Source organism: Papaver somniferum, unplaced genomic scaffold (genome assembly GCF_003573695.1).
Source record: "Papaver somniferum cultivar HN1 unplaced genomic scaffold, ASM357369v1 unplaced-scaffold_96, whole genome shotgun sequence".
Classification (NCBI taxonomy): domain Eukaryota; kingdom Viridiplantae; phylum Streptophyta; class Magnoliopsida; order Ranunculales; family Papaveraceae; genus Papaver; species Papaver somniferum.
Genome location: NW_020652748.1, coordinates 46,294 through 61,785, shown reverse-complemented (window position 1 = coordinate 61,785; position 15,492 = coordinate 46,294). Strand labels below are relative to the sequence as shown.

The following is a 15,492-nucleotide window of genomic DNA, read 5'->3' as shown; positions in this document are numbered from 1 at the left end:
TGCAAATTAATTAGAATTGCCGGAATGCACATAAGTCAATATGTATTGTATAAGTTTTGAGTTTTGACTTGTTGACCAGCTTTATAAGAGTTTTAACAAAAAGATAGTCTGCAAATATCGGATTTTAGATCAATGGTTAAATTTTTGGGAATTTATAACAATTTTGGTAATACCTAAAATAAAACAGACACTTACGATAGTTTCCTCCATCTTTATATTCTCGCACCAATTTCATCCATCATCTTTGAAAAAAACAAATCACAACTTCTTCCATTAATAACACAAATATATATATATATATATATATATATATATATATATATATATATATATATAACGTACCATACGGTCCATACGGACCATATCCGTATAAAATTAACATCCGTCTCTATTCCATGCAATTTCAATACGATCGTCATCTTACAAAATGTTATCTAAAAAACAAGAGCAAAGTATAAATAAATCTTGCAAGATTCTTCCTTCCCCTTAACAAACCCCAACGCATGCAACTGTCAGATAGCAATTACATGCAAAGTACTCGTGATTTTAACATATCCAATAGGCTTGGGTTGTCCCACCAGGATCTCAGTCTTCACACCGTTGATCACTCGGAACCTCCTTACCTTTGGAAAAAGATGCCTATAGAAATCATCCTCGTCGTACTCATCATCAGCTATCTCTTCACCATACTCCTTCAGAAGCGCATCGAAACTGCGGAAAAAAGTAAAAAAGTATACCAAGTCTTATATGGAGAAGGTGGAGGCTCTTCATCGACTATTCATCTTTTGGAATAGTTTCAAAAATGAAGGTCCTGGAAATATTTTTACGAATGGGAGAGGGTTCTCTGACTATCTCTCGCGGAAGCGGGACCACCTCCAGCATCTCAATCCCTTTCTTATACCTTCGAACATAATTTCTCTGTTGAGCAGCCATTATCTTAGTTTTCCATCTCTCTCTAAAAAAATCTATTCCCTGAATTTTTTTACTTTTGTGAGAAAACCTGTAGAAAAAACTCTTGTATTTATAGCATAGATGGATCAAGAGATAACTAAGCCGGTGAATCGGTGAAGGATTGGAAATAGCAAAAACATTAAGAGAATTTACTACATTAAACAACCACTTCTACTTCCACTTAACCCTTCTAAGGAGAAAATTTGCATAATGCGGACGACCTTGATTTTATAAGGTATGTATACGGAGTAACAGTTAAAAACCTGCCTCTAAGGAGAACATTCTTCAGAAAATCTATTAATTCCTTTACTCTGACAAAAAAACACTTTTCAGTTTACACAATAGTCAATGTTGTTTCTAATGCCTCGACTTCTGTCTCTTGTTTATAATTTCCCCACAAGATATGCAGTTACATCATTCCTAATTACCAAGAAAGTAATGAAACACATATATCCCACATGTATATATACCTATTGACCCATAGTTCGTCACCTAGCTACTGACTATACGTGTCATGTATAGTGGCGAGAAGTGTGATTTTTCTCTTTCACCACTTGTCTTAAGTTTACGACACAATATTAATTCCTTTCTTCAACAATAACTCCATGAATATGATATTTATATGCTATATGAAAACTTTTATGGTTTGGTTTCTTTTTTTCCTTTTTATGCCTCTTCAAGATCCTTGGGTTTTTTCAAACCCTAATTATAGATATATTTCCATAATTGTACCTGCCACATGGGATCAGCTTTTAAGTATAGTTGTTATCAAGGGGGTCATGTAGCAGGATTGTTAAATGGAGAGTTCAAATTAAATGGAGAGGGAATGTTGTGAAAATTAGAGTTTCCACTTAAAACTATAATATAATATACAAATAGCATGCAAAATACAATTTGCTTATCTGTTTTCTTAGTAATTATTTAATTATTTGTCAATCTGAAGCGGTGTGGTTGTTTAAAACTGTTGGAGTAATCATTCAAGACTTCAGGTCGAAATGTTTCAAAGCTTTCTCAATTCTTGTGTCATAGCGGAATAATGTCAGATGTGGTGGTTTACACACGTAAAATCTCACCATCATGTGGTGCACAAACAATTAATCACGTGAAAAATCGTGGAAAGAAGAATTCACTTTAAAAGATATCACGTATATAGTCCTTTTTGCCTATACAAAATCATTGTTTCCTCCGTTGTAAATGTTTCTGTATATCCTATTTTTAATAATATATTTAACAACTTTGCAGAACAAATTGCGCATTTTCTTCCTACTCCCTCCGTCCTAGTTTCGATACCTATATTGAGAATTTTTTTTGTCCTAAATTACTTGTTAGATTTATTTTTTAACATTTTTTATCATAATCTACACCTACGTTGGGATCAAGTCATTATATGGGCAATTGTATAGTTCTATTTTCTATACACAATCTTAAATACTCCTCTCCATATATCCTTTATTCTCTAGGCCATTTTCTTGAGTCAAAAACCCAAGAATTTTATCTATAACTAAAAACTAGGTACCTTAAATAATACTAGCCTATTGTAATTATGGAAAAAAATCATTCTCTTTGCATTTCTTAATCCTTGTGCAAAATCCAATTTAGGGAGTATTATACTAAGTGTAACTTTAAATGTTGAGGTATCCTAAGCACTACAATTACCAAGAAAACCTCATTTTTTCTTTTTTTCACATAAATATACTAAATTCTACTCACACAAAAACCAACAGATTTAGATAACAATTGTCGCATCTTTTGTAAATGTTTCTGCATATCTACAAGATATACAATTTTCTTTCGTGATTCAACTATTTAACATTCAACTGAAAAATGCAATGATGGAGTAGGAGGTCAGGGCGAGTCTCCGTTCAAGAGTTTTGGAGATCTCATGAAATACTCCTATAGTCTTATGTCATGTAAATCAAGTTTTAGTAAGTTTAAGTTCTTATTAATATATCTTCTTTCCTATTAAAAAAAAGAAAAGAAAAATCCAATGATTCATAGGGATTTAGTAGTCAAATCCAGTAAAAAAAAATTAAACGTCCGAAAAAAAGGTCTGCCTATATGTTTACCATCCAAAGGGTTAACACATAAAACGAACTCCTAGTTATAAAGACATAAAGTTTCAGTGTATGCAGAAACAAGCCAGAAAAGAATTCTTACACGATCACGGATCTCGCGCTTCTTGGCTCTACGCATAAGATGTTTCTCAGCCGCCGTTTCCACAGCGCCCATTGCCCAACACACTGCTGCCTCCTTTGCTCTACCTCGAGCCGCCAAAATGACTTTCGCTGCAGACAAAGCTTTTTTTTGCAGCCTTCAAAGTATTAATAGCCCTTTTCTCTCTGCTTCGAGCACGACATGGTCCAACAACATCTTCCTGATGTTCTTCAATTGTTTCCCATCTTTTTCTACGAATCTCCACGAGATGAGCCTCCAGACACTACAACAAAAACAACAATAAATCACATATATTATTAACTGTGTGTAATCTTTTACTCAACTCTGTAACCTGAAACCGGCCGCCCGTGACGGTCGGGTCAAAAACCCGCCTGATATTTGGACGGGTGGGGTAGGGTTGGTAGTTGGTATTAGCAGAAGTCCGACCCGCCCGACCCATGTTATTTTGTTGTAGTGAGAACCTAAGATAAGGATACAATGGAAGAGTGGGACAAGAGAAGTTTTGATAAAATGGAATAATGGGACAAGACAAGTTTAGATATAAACAACAGAGAACGACAAGGTCAATACCGATTTTTCTGGGACACGTGCTAAACCTGGAAAAGGACCAACTATAGACGGATCAGGATCCGGACCGGACACCTGAGCTGGTACAATCAAACGGACTTCTTCAGCAGTACCAGTAGCCTCTTCATATTTCACCTGCTTCAACCTCTCATTATCTAGACGGAACCGATGAGAGATTCCAGCATAAACTTTTCAACCAAAAAAGAGAAGAGAGATACGTTAATATCCAGAAGTCGAAGAGAACATGGTAACAGAAACAAAAAAACAAATGCTTACCTAAAGATGAAGCCATAACCAAACACAATTAAGGTGAAAAAAGTTAAAAGGAATGTGTTTGTAAATAGTATGGATAGGTCTGTCACTCTGTATCAGATTAGTACCCTTCTTAAATGACTGGTAGAATCGAAACGTCAAATGAATATGGTACCACCTATTTGCCACTCACACTTTTCCTATTTGCAACCCTCATCAAAATTTCTAAAGTAAATATACTACCCTTTCAATTTTACGTTTTCCTATTTACTACCTATAAAAGTCAAACCATTTATACCTGACTTACAGTTCCAACCATTTAAAAAAATTTCCATGTATATCCCTTAATAATAATTGTTAAAATATTTAAATCTCCTAGTTTTTATTCCTTGTTTCTAGTGGTTGATTCCAATGCAGGGTCAAATTAGGAATAATGTGTGAAAATTATGGAAACCTTCATCTATTTTGGTACTATAAAACACTCCTTCCCTTTCATATAAAATAGGACGGAGATAGTATAAAAGACGTAATACTAGTGCAATGAAGGGGATATTAATGTGCGATGAAGGTTGTAAACACCACATCCTCTTAATTCTATACTGTATTTTTTCCTGCTTGGTGGTATATATTCCTAAGGAAGAGAGTCCATTTTATGGGGACTTTTTTGTAATATGAAGCATAACGCAAATTTGCAATTTGATAAAAAAGATTAGAAATGTTTGGTGGTAGTCTTTGCACAAAATTGGTTAACTAACCCAATAACGATAATTCCCGGGGGAAAAAGACATATAAAATTTTATTTACTATTTAAATAGACGAGAATGTAAAAATAGCCAGGATGTAAAATGATGATGATGATACAAAATGATGATGATGTATCCGCATAATGTGCGGTTACACTGTGAAACCAATGTATCATTTCGCTTTAAAAAAATATATATCCACAAAGGATGAGGTTCATGATTACGTCATCGTGATTTTGCTTAATATATGATTTAAGTTACTGTACACAAAATTATATGTCGTGAAAATTGTATTTTGCACCACATTCACGTCGCTCTACAATGTATCCTTTCTAGAGTTTTGTAGCAAAAAAAATGATGACAAAGTGTGCCCTAACCAGATTATTGTGTGACATATGAGAAAACGAGTGCGTTTAATTTGCGACACCAATGCGTCAATTCTCCTTAAAAAATACTCCACAAATTATTAGGTTTATGATAACACAATCGCTATGATAAATATTAAATCCACCTCCAACGAGAAATGTAATTATTTTCTTTTGAAACATCCACTCACATAAGTGGTTTACGTTACTCTAAAATGTATGTATCGATCAAGATGTGCCCTAACCAGATTTTTGTGCGATAGATGAGATAACGAGGTGCGTTTACTTTGCGAAACCAACGCATCATTTCACCTTAATAAAATATATCCCAAAAGTATTATGTTTATGATTACATAATAGTTATGATAAAGATTAAATCCACCGCCAACCAGGAGTGTAATAATTTTCGTTTGAAACAACCACTCACATGAGTGGTGAAAAATGTATGTACCAATCAAGATGTGTCTTTTCCAGATCCATTGTTTTACAAAAGTCGGATCGGGCTACAAAATGATGATGATATATGCCATCACCAAATTATTGTGCGACGGTTGAGAGAATAATGTGCAGTTATTTGGTGAAACCAATGTATTAGATCATCTTATTTGCCGAGTTAGATCTTCTTATTTCAAAAAAATACTTGATTATTATGCAGCACCACCATCATAGGGCGTCATTAACGCTATTATATAAAAAATCTTGATACCCATGAGAAAGATAAAAACCTAAAACTTTGCAATTAACCAAGATTGCAAAACAACCAACTTGGAAAACTCCTAGTCCCATTTGTATTTTCTTTTTAAATATCCACACACTTAAATAGTTTACGTCACTCTAAGATGTGTCTTTTCCAGAGTTGTAACTTGACAAAATCCACCGAGCTACGACGTGTGCCCTAACCATATTTTTTGTGCGATAGATAAGAGAACGAGGTGGGTTTACCTTGCGACAGCAACACATCTTTTCACTAGACAAAAATATATCCACAAAGTATTAGGTTTACGATTACATAATCTATATGATAAAGATTAAATCCACGGCCAATGAGGAGTGTAATTATTTCTTTTTGAAACATCCACTCACTTAAGTAGTTTACGTCACTCTAAAATATATGTACCAATCAAGATGTGTCTTTTCCAGATCTGTTGTTTGACAAAAGTCCACGGAGCTACAAAATGATGATGATGTGTCTTAACCAGAGTATTGTGCGACAATTGAGAGACTGAGTCTGAGGTGCGGTTACTTTTCGAACCAATGCATCATTTCAGTTTGAAAAAAATGTATCCACAAAGTATGATGTTCATGATTACATTATCGCGTATCTACTTAGTAGTATACGATTTATGTTACTGTAGATAAAATTATGTACGCTGAAAATTGTATTTTGCACCATATTTCACGTGATGAATTGTTTGTGCACCATATTTTAAAGTATAAAAGACGTAACACAAGTATGATCGAAGGAGACAATATGATGATGACGTGTGCCCTCACAACATTACTGTGATAAGTTGGGAGTCCGAGGTCCGGGTTACACTACGAAACCAATGTATCATTTCGCCTTAAAAAAATATATCCACAAAGTATTAGGTTTTTGATAACATAATCGCTATGATATAGATTAAATCCACGGCTCATGAGGAGTAATATTATTTTCTTTTGAAACATTCACTCACATAAGTGGTTTACGTTACTCAAACGTGTATGTACTAATCAAGATGTTTCTTTTCGAGAGCTGTTGTTTCACAAAAGTCCACATAGCTACATAATGATGATGACGTGTGCCCTAACAAGATTACTATGCGACATTTGAGAGAATAATTTGCGGTTACACCGTAAACCAATGCATCGTTTCACTTAAAAAATATATATATATCCGCAAAGTATGAGGTTTATAATTACATAATTGTTACGATAAAGATTAAATCCACCGCTAACGAGGAGGGTGATTATCTTCTTTTGAAACATCCACTCACATAAGTGGTTTAAGTCACTCTAAAATATAGATGTGTCTTTTCCAGATCTATTGTTTTACAAAAGTCCAAGGAGCTACAAAATGATGATGACGTGTTCCTAAACCATTTAGTAACTTTCTTTCAAAAGATGATGTAATCGAGCTTTCATTGCTAATTTTGGTGCTTATGATAACATCAACACTATAAGGTGTGCGTACCTATATATATATAGTTCTCTAATTATATTCAGAATATATATACAGAAACCTATACAGAGGATGCAAAGATAATTTTGTATTTGCAAGGAAGACGGAATATCATACTAGTTTTTAAAGTGAATGAAGTGAAAATTGTAGTTTGCACCACATTTCACGTGACCAATTGTTTGTGCACCATATTTTAAGTATAAAAGACATACCACAAGTGTGACGAAGGAGAAAAAATGCTAATGACGTGTGCCCTAATCAGATTATAGTGCGACTGTTGAGAGACTGTGTCGCGGTTATTTGGCGAAACCAGTGCATCATTTCAATTGAAAAAAATATATCCACAAAGGATGAGGTTTATGATAATCGGTATTGGGAAGATTATATCCACATCCAATAAGGAGTGTAATTATTTTCTTTTGAAACATCCACTCTGTTAAGTGGTTTACGTCACTCTAAAATGTATTTACCATTCAAGAAGTGACTTTTGCAGAGCTGCTGCTTGACAAAAGTCCTTGGAGAAGAAGGATACAAAATGATGATGACATACGCCAATGCATTAGATTGTTTTATTTTCCGAGTTAGATTTTCTTCTTTCAAAAAATGCTTGATTGTAATGCAACACCACCACCATAGGATGCCATTAACGCTATTATATAAAAAATCATGATATACATGAGAAAGATAAAAACCTAAAACTAAATATTTGCAATTAACCAAGATTGCAAACAACCAACTAAGAAAACTCCTAGTCCCATTTGTATTTTCTTTTGAAAAAAATCCACAAACTTATCTAGTTTACGTCATTCTAAGATGTGACTAAGTTTGGGTTTGCCAGTACACGAACGGGTATGCATACCACCAAACTTAGTAAATCCCCCGAACTTGAACCTCACGCCAGTACGCATACCGGTATGCATACTTAGTTCCCGGACCTCTACTAAACCAATCAGTACGCATACGGGTATGCATACCATGGTTCCGGATTTGTAATAACTTGCAAAAGTTAGCATACAAGTACGCATACTGTGCTATATCCAGTCATGGTTATTTGTTATATACTCCCATTTAAATCATTGAAACATTCTCGGAAGACAACAATAGTTGTCTCACACAAACTATTAGCTTCAAAGCAATTTTCGAGTGATCGAATGATCAATATGAAACATTCCGGGTCTACATCAAATGACTGTCTCACACACATCACGTAAGATGTTACCAGGTGATTTTCACATGATCATCTTCTGACTTTCGTCAACTAAGAAAATCAATTGCACACAGTCTCGTGAGATTCAAGAGGCATAAGGAGTGCCTCTGTAACTGATTTACCATGACGGTGAATTTGGTCTCAACTACATTCTAGTCTGAGTTGATAGTAGGCTAGAGTCTGTAGCGTCTTAATACAGTTTGGTGTTCAAATCTGGACAAGGTCCCGGGGTTTTTCTGCAATATCGGTTTTCTCGTTAACAAAATTTCTGGTGTTTGTGTTATTTCTTTTTCCGCATTATATTGTTTATCTTTATAATTGAAATATCACAAGTTGTATGTAAATCAATCAAAATAGATACGTCTATCGTAATTGTTGGATATGACTTAATTGATCTTGGATACTGATCTTTAGATTCATCCAAGAACTCTCACGGCATAATCAGGTTCACATAGTTGTTTCCGTTTATATATTGATTGTGAGAGAAAGAGATATAACTATTAATATAATTCATGATTGAGATCCATTAAGTTTTAACTCTCGGAATTTTATTTGAGTTTAGTCCATACAGGTTGCCTAAGAAAAAGTTGGTTTATTTTGGTATCCCGCATTTTAAAAAACAGTATATAAACTCTCGGGGAACACTTTACCTTAATCGAGATATCTACCAGTCTTGCTGAATCAGGACACATGTATTTGAACGACATCAATAATGAAATTTGAAGTGGGTAGATATGCATTTAATGATGGGTCAGAACGATCAGATCCACATGACTTCAGGTTGACCATACAGGAGGTGAAAGAGGATTTGTTGAGGAACATAGAGATGGTGATGAACCCATCGAAGATAACCAACTGCGACTCGCTAGAATGAGTTTTACTGAGAAGATGAACTCTACTGCAAGTAACACCATTGAAGGAAGCTTCATTGAACTGAGAAGATGAACCCTACTGCATGTAACACTGCTGAAGGAAGCTTCATTTGAACCACACTCGGAACGTCAGCGAGCAAAGTGAGCTGCCAACCACTAATGGAGTTCGCATATAAAAGGAAAAGAATGACAATGTGATAACGGATCATTAGGGTTTTAAAAGAGAGACTGAATGCAGAGAGTAATGAAAGATAAGAGATCAATGAAAGATAATACACCGTATTTAAGAGAAATATCTTGTAATCTTCGTCAATCCATAATGAAAAGAGCTTATAATCTTTGTCAATCCATAGTGAAATCACCTTGAGTGGACGTAGGTTTCAACACTAAATATTGTAAAATTGCTCATGTCTTTAGCTATAAACTTTCGTACACACAATTTCTCATCATAAACTTTGTTACATCTTAAGATACATTTTTTTTTGAAAAGGTGGAAGCTTTATTTATTAACTGATTATTGTATTATGAAATTTGTCACAGCTACATTATGATAAAATAAAAAATCGGACGAATAAAATAAAAACAAAATGCATGCCTCTTGAAATAAAATCTCCGGACCAACTGTGATTATTAGACTTCATCCGCGTGTTCTTCATAATGAAAAAAATAATGCAATATGTTTAGATTTGGTTGGTTCAATTATTCTTGTAACCAACTTTCGGAACCTGGCGAGATTGGGATATACCAAGATTATTGGGGTATACCCATTTTATTCCCATCCAAACTAGTGTACTAAGGGGTGTCTAAAAGGTGTTAAAAGACCAAATTTCCCAACAAAAAAAAACATGCCGACTAAAATCCATCCAAAAAAATTTCAAAATCTTTTTACAAAACTCTAACTATGAAATCAAATCAGGAAAAAGAAAATCAAATTTGGATTATACGGATTTTGAGATTGGGTACGATTTTGTACCAAATATCAAATCTAGTATGAAATCCTGTATGATCCAAATTTTTATCAACAGTCGACATGGTTTCTTTTTGCCGACCTTGCCGACTTGTATTAGTCAGCATCTTCCTAGGTTGAATATTGTGCTGACTTTTCATCTCAGAAATTTGCATTTACAGGGTCAGCACGGTATTCATCCTTATACCTCGTCGAGTATAGTTTAGTCGGCAGGTTACGAAATTAATACCTTTCCGACCAATCATGCATTTGTAACACCTTTCTCTGTACGTCAAAGATTTTATGGTCGGCAAGGTATTTTTGTCGACCTTGCCGACTATAAGGTAGCCGACAAGGTAAAAAAACAATAAGATGCCTACTAGTGAAACATTTACAACAATCTCATGTGTGTCAAAAATAATAAAGTCGGCATCTTCTTCATTCACCGACCTTGCCGGCCGGATATAGTCGACGTATTATTCATCCGTAGACCTTGTCGTCCAGATATAGTCGGCATGTTCTTCATCCGTAGACCTTGACGGCCGACTTTTCACAAAATTCAGAACTGGTGTTGATTGAACTCATGGGATAAAAGTTTTAATCTACTCAATTAATCCATCTAAACTTAACTAATTAAGCTAATCAAATTTTTTAGTGTTAATTAAACAAGGATATATTAGCCATTTAGAAAATACATGGTTAAGGGGTGGCTTCTTTTACTTCAAAATGACCTAGCTTTTGTCTCATTAGATATATCCCAATCAATCCACGTTGAACACCGCGTTGCTCCCCAAAAACAACCTTTTTTTTTTTTTTTTTGGTAGTTTGTCAAAACTTGTCATCTAACTAGATTTCCACCCAAATAACAGCAACGCTAAGCTGTGCTGTTATGGACTCGACTCTAAATTCAAAGCGGTTTAATGGGACAAGACCAGTCAACCAAAAAAAAACACCTAAAGGTTTCACCATCGAGCTGTTGCATACTAATAGCACGAGATCGAGATGCAAATGCTGTCCATTGACTGTCTAACAAAGTACTGACAATTTAAATCCCAGAACTTTATCGGTATCATCGACTTGTTTGTTTTCATCGAAAAAGAAAAATCAGCTAATGCAAGTTGTAATCATCCCCAAAACAAAATCAACCAAGAAACAAAAAGAAATCTTATCTGTAAATTTCCATCGCTCCATTCTTCTCATTGACTGGAACTAATCAATTTTTTGAGCTGTAAGAAAACTATGGAGATGACACCGGTTAAGTGTGAAGTAAACACCGGTGTACGGCGTCGTTCATGTAGTGAAAATAATGAAACCCGAGTTGTTAAAAATGTCAAGAGAAGACGAAGAGAACCCATCGTAGGTGATGCTAGTACGAGTACCAATACCGAGTCGAAAGAACAACAACAGGTTGATGGATCTTCTGCTACTAGTACTACTGCTACAACTACGACGATAAAAAGAAGTTCGAGATTTCGTGGTGTTAGTAGGTATGAGTTCATGGTTAATCTTGCTCGCATCTTGTATTAGTTTATAACTTAACTCTCTTTTTCGAACAAGTAGTTGGTTAAGCATCTGACTTAGGAACGTATATCTGACTCAGGCATAGATGGACTGGTAGATTTGAAGCTCATCTTTGGGATAAAGGCTCCTGGAATGTAACGCAAAAGAAGAAAGGAAAACAAGGTATTTTAAGGGTTTTAACAGTTTGTAAAATGTTCAAAATTTGTTTTTTGATTTGTAGTAGTTGCCATTCATTTCCACTTACATACTCAAGGTTACTATTTTCTGGCGTTCTTGATTGTTCTCGGACCTTATATTGTTGTCATCAAACAGTTTATCTTGGAGCTTACGATGATGAAGAATGTGCAGCAAGAGCTTACGATTTAGCGGCACTCAAGTACAGTTTAATTTTCCGGTATTTTAACTTGAAAAGTCTCATCATGCTTTTTTGTTACCATTGGAAGAGAAAAGAGTGATAAAATTTCATTTCTGATTTTGGTAGGTAACTGATTATGGGAAAGTGATTCAAATAATGCAAAATGTGACAAAGGAAGAGTACTTGGCCTCTTTGAGAAGGAAAAGTAGTGGTTTCTCAAGAGGTGTGTCAAAATATAGAGGTGTTGCAAGGCATCATCATAATGGGAGATGGGAAGCAAGAATAGGAAGGGTTTTTGGGAACAAGTATCTTTCCCATGGTACTTACAGTAAGTTTCATGTATTAAGCAAATGATACTACGTTTACTAAGTTTCGTTAACCGTATCATTCGTGACGCTAGCGTTTACTAATCTGTGTAGAAGGATTACATTACATACTTGTCTTGTGTGCTGGTCTATAGGTACTCAAGAAGAGGCTGCACATGGATATGATATTGCGGCAATAGAATACCGAGGGATTAACGCAGTAACAAATTTCGATTTGAGCACATATATAAGGTGGCTAAGACCAGGGATTACTGCACTAGTTCCTTCTCAAGAACAACAATCCAACTCAGAGCCGCAGACATTCCCCAAATCGTCCATGTTAATCCCATCGAACAGTCTTACTGTACATGAGTCTGGTTCACCCAGAAATCAAGAAGCTCATGGGAAAGAAATTTCAGTCAGTTCTTGCAGTAACAGGTCATCTTCCTCACCCACTGCACTAAGTCTGTTACTACGGGCATCAGTATTCAGAGAACTTGTGGAGAGAAACTCTTATGCAACTAACGACAAAATTGACTCGGAAGTAGCTAGACACCAAGCGCGGGTAGCAGGTGAAGATGAATTCAGCAGGATTCTTTGCCACAGAATTGCAGATCTTCCATATGGTGTCCTCCATCAGAGGATATGCTTGAACTGCAACTGCAAGGAGAGAGTGAGAGTGCCTCCCCAGTATATAATCAGAGCGGACAATCTCTTTGGAATGGTATGCTAACTATGCCTCCTACACTGCACTGAGATTATGCCCTTCGGTGCACTAAATCACCACATATGAATGTATCACCTCTACCGTTGCATCATTAGATAAATCTGAAGTTCTGAACTGATTGGGCTTTGACAACCAGAGAGTAATGAAATAAATTGCATAAATTACAGAGTTTTTTTTTTTTTTTCTCCCGACAATCCAAGTCAATTCAGAAGTGCATCAGAAAATAATTCTTCTATGACCTCATCGAATACTTGTGATAGCTATAATGCAAGAGAATCATCATATTTACTGAACTATTGAACATCTTATAAGAAAAAAAGCACTTTACCTGCTGCTTATACTCCAAAGAACCTAGCTTCCCATCCTGAAAGAACAAACAAAAGGATAACGGTTGAATATAAATAAAATTAGAAGAGCCTGCAAGGTGTATTTTTCCCAGTAAAAAAACGCTTAAGCTGAAAAATCTTCTAGAGTAAAAGCTCAGCAGACTGCACACATATTTTTCTAGCCTACTCAAATCAGCGTGAATATTGGAGAGCTCCCCACGAGTTTCAGAAACCTGTTTGACATCCAGTTAAATTAAAAAAGATAATAAATTTAGCGGCGGAGATAGAAACTAGACTAAGAGGAAGCAAAATTCTATTAGGGGTAGCAAGAAAGCAAAATTAGTAAGTAATTTTGGGCTTGGAAGCCGAATGGGAAGGGGTCGCAACTGCGCACTTCCAAAAAATGTTGTAATCTTGTAACATACCAAATTAAAAGTGGTGATAGGATCATGATAAAAATTTACAACTGCATCAAGAGTATGGTCCATAAGGACTAAGAAAGAATCATATGAAGAAGATTTTAAAGTACCCTGTTTTTGGAATGGATTTCTTTCTTCTTTGACTTCATTAGGCAATTTGGAAGATGAATGATAGGGTATAGCAGCACAAAGTTCTCCTGTTGTTCAGGAATAAATAAACAAATATAAGATCCCTATTCATATATAGCAATTTCTCTACTACAAATTTGAAACATTGGGCTTCCGTAATTAAACTGGATAGGCCACTTACAGTATCCCATCGACACTGAGGAACCATCTTTGCGCAAGGAACATGAAAGCTCTTGCGACTTCTCCTAGCACCCAAGAGATGCCCCTTTGATTCCACAGCAACTACACTTCTTTTGCTTCTTCCTACTTCAGTTCCAAGATTGACTGCAGTATCCTTTTCAAAGTATACATTTGGCGCCCTGCAATTTATATTGGGAGAGATTATGCACTTGGTAATTAGAAATGCCCATAATGTACAAGTTCAGAGCCAAGATCAGGATGCGACATCACAAATGTGAAACAATTAAATTAATCATGCAGTAATTAATATGACAATGTACAGTACGCACAACAAATGAGCATCAGGGTAAGGAGAGAGAACAACTGCTGATTTCACAACTGCAAAACAAAGATTAGAACATAAAAAAAAAAAAGTGAAGGCCGAGTCACGACCAGGTCGTTCTTTTTAGGACGTTTCGTGGCTTTGTCTTGAATTTTGTGCAGGCAGTTCTTTCTCCGTCACAACGCCCCCAGGATAAAACAGCCGAGAAAAACTCTCTTTCGATCTTTCAGGCACACAATGAGAAACCGATCACTTTTACTCTCTCTCTCTATTCTTGCTCAGTATTTTTGGTCTCTTGATTCTTAGAAATCAATGGTGTAAAACTTGTGTTTTATTTCTGTTCTCAAAAACGGTTTTTATAACCAGGCAGTCAATGCAAATTAATGGAGAATAAATTGGATTAACTGCTGCAGTAAAAATTCCATTCGAAGCAGTCAAAAAACTGGCAAATAAATCATGTCATAATTAGCGGAATTAAAACAAAATTAAGTGCAGTAAAAATGGTTTGAAAAAATCTTTTAAAAACAGCAAAAGATACTTTCCAAATTCAAGAGACCTCCCAAGATCCCAAGGCCCCGCTCCCGGACTAACGTAATATATATAAATATATATGCACAACCAGTAGGGGGAGGGATTCGATCCTAACCCTCTGTGCCCAAAATACTTAACCACTGGGCCAAACTCGAATTGTTGATATAAATGTACAAAAGAATTATTTTAAAACATATATCCCAACAATCCCCCACTTATATTTTTAAAATCATTGAGCAAGATCCATATAGTTATGTGCATAAGCAAAGGTATCTTTCGATTTTGAACCTTTACATAGTATTAAATTCTCTGAACTCTTACACATAGTGAACACATGTTTTTGAACTCTATGGAGAGAACAAATTACTTAACACACACAACTACACTGAGAGTAAAATCTTAAATGCCAGCACATTACGACATTGTGCTTATCCCATT

At 35.4% G+C, this 15,492-nt stretch overlaps 1 pseudogene; it reads left to right on the top strand.

Annotated features, from left to right (window-relative positions):
* The first annotated feature begins 11,336 nt into the window (after nucleotides 1–11,336).
* LOC113346166 lies at nucleotides 11,337–13,305 on the top strand (annotated as a pseudogene).
* Nucleotides 13,306–15,492: the final 2,187 nt, after the last annotated feature.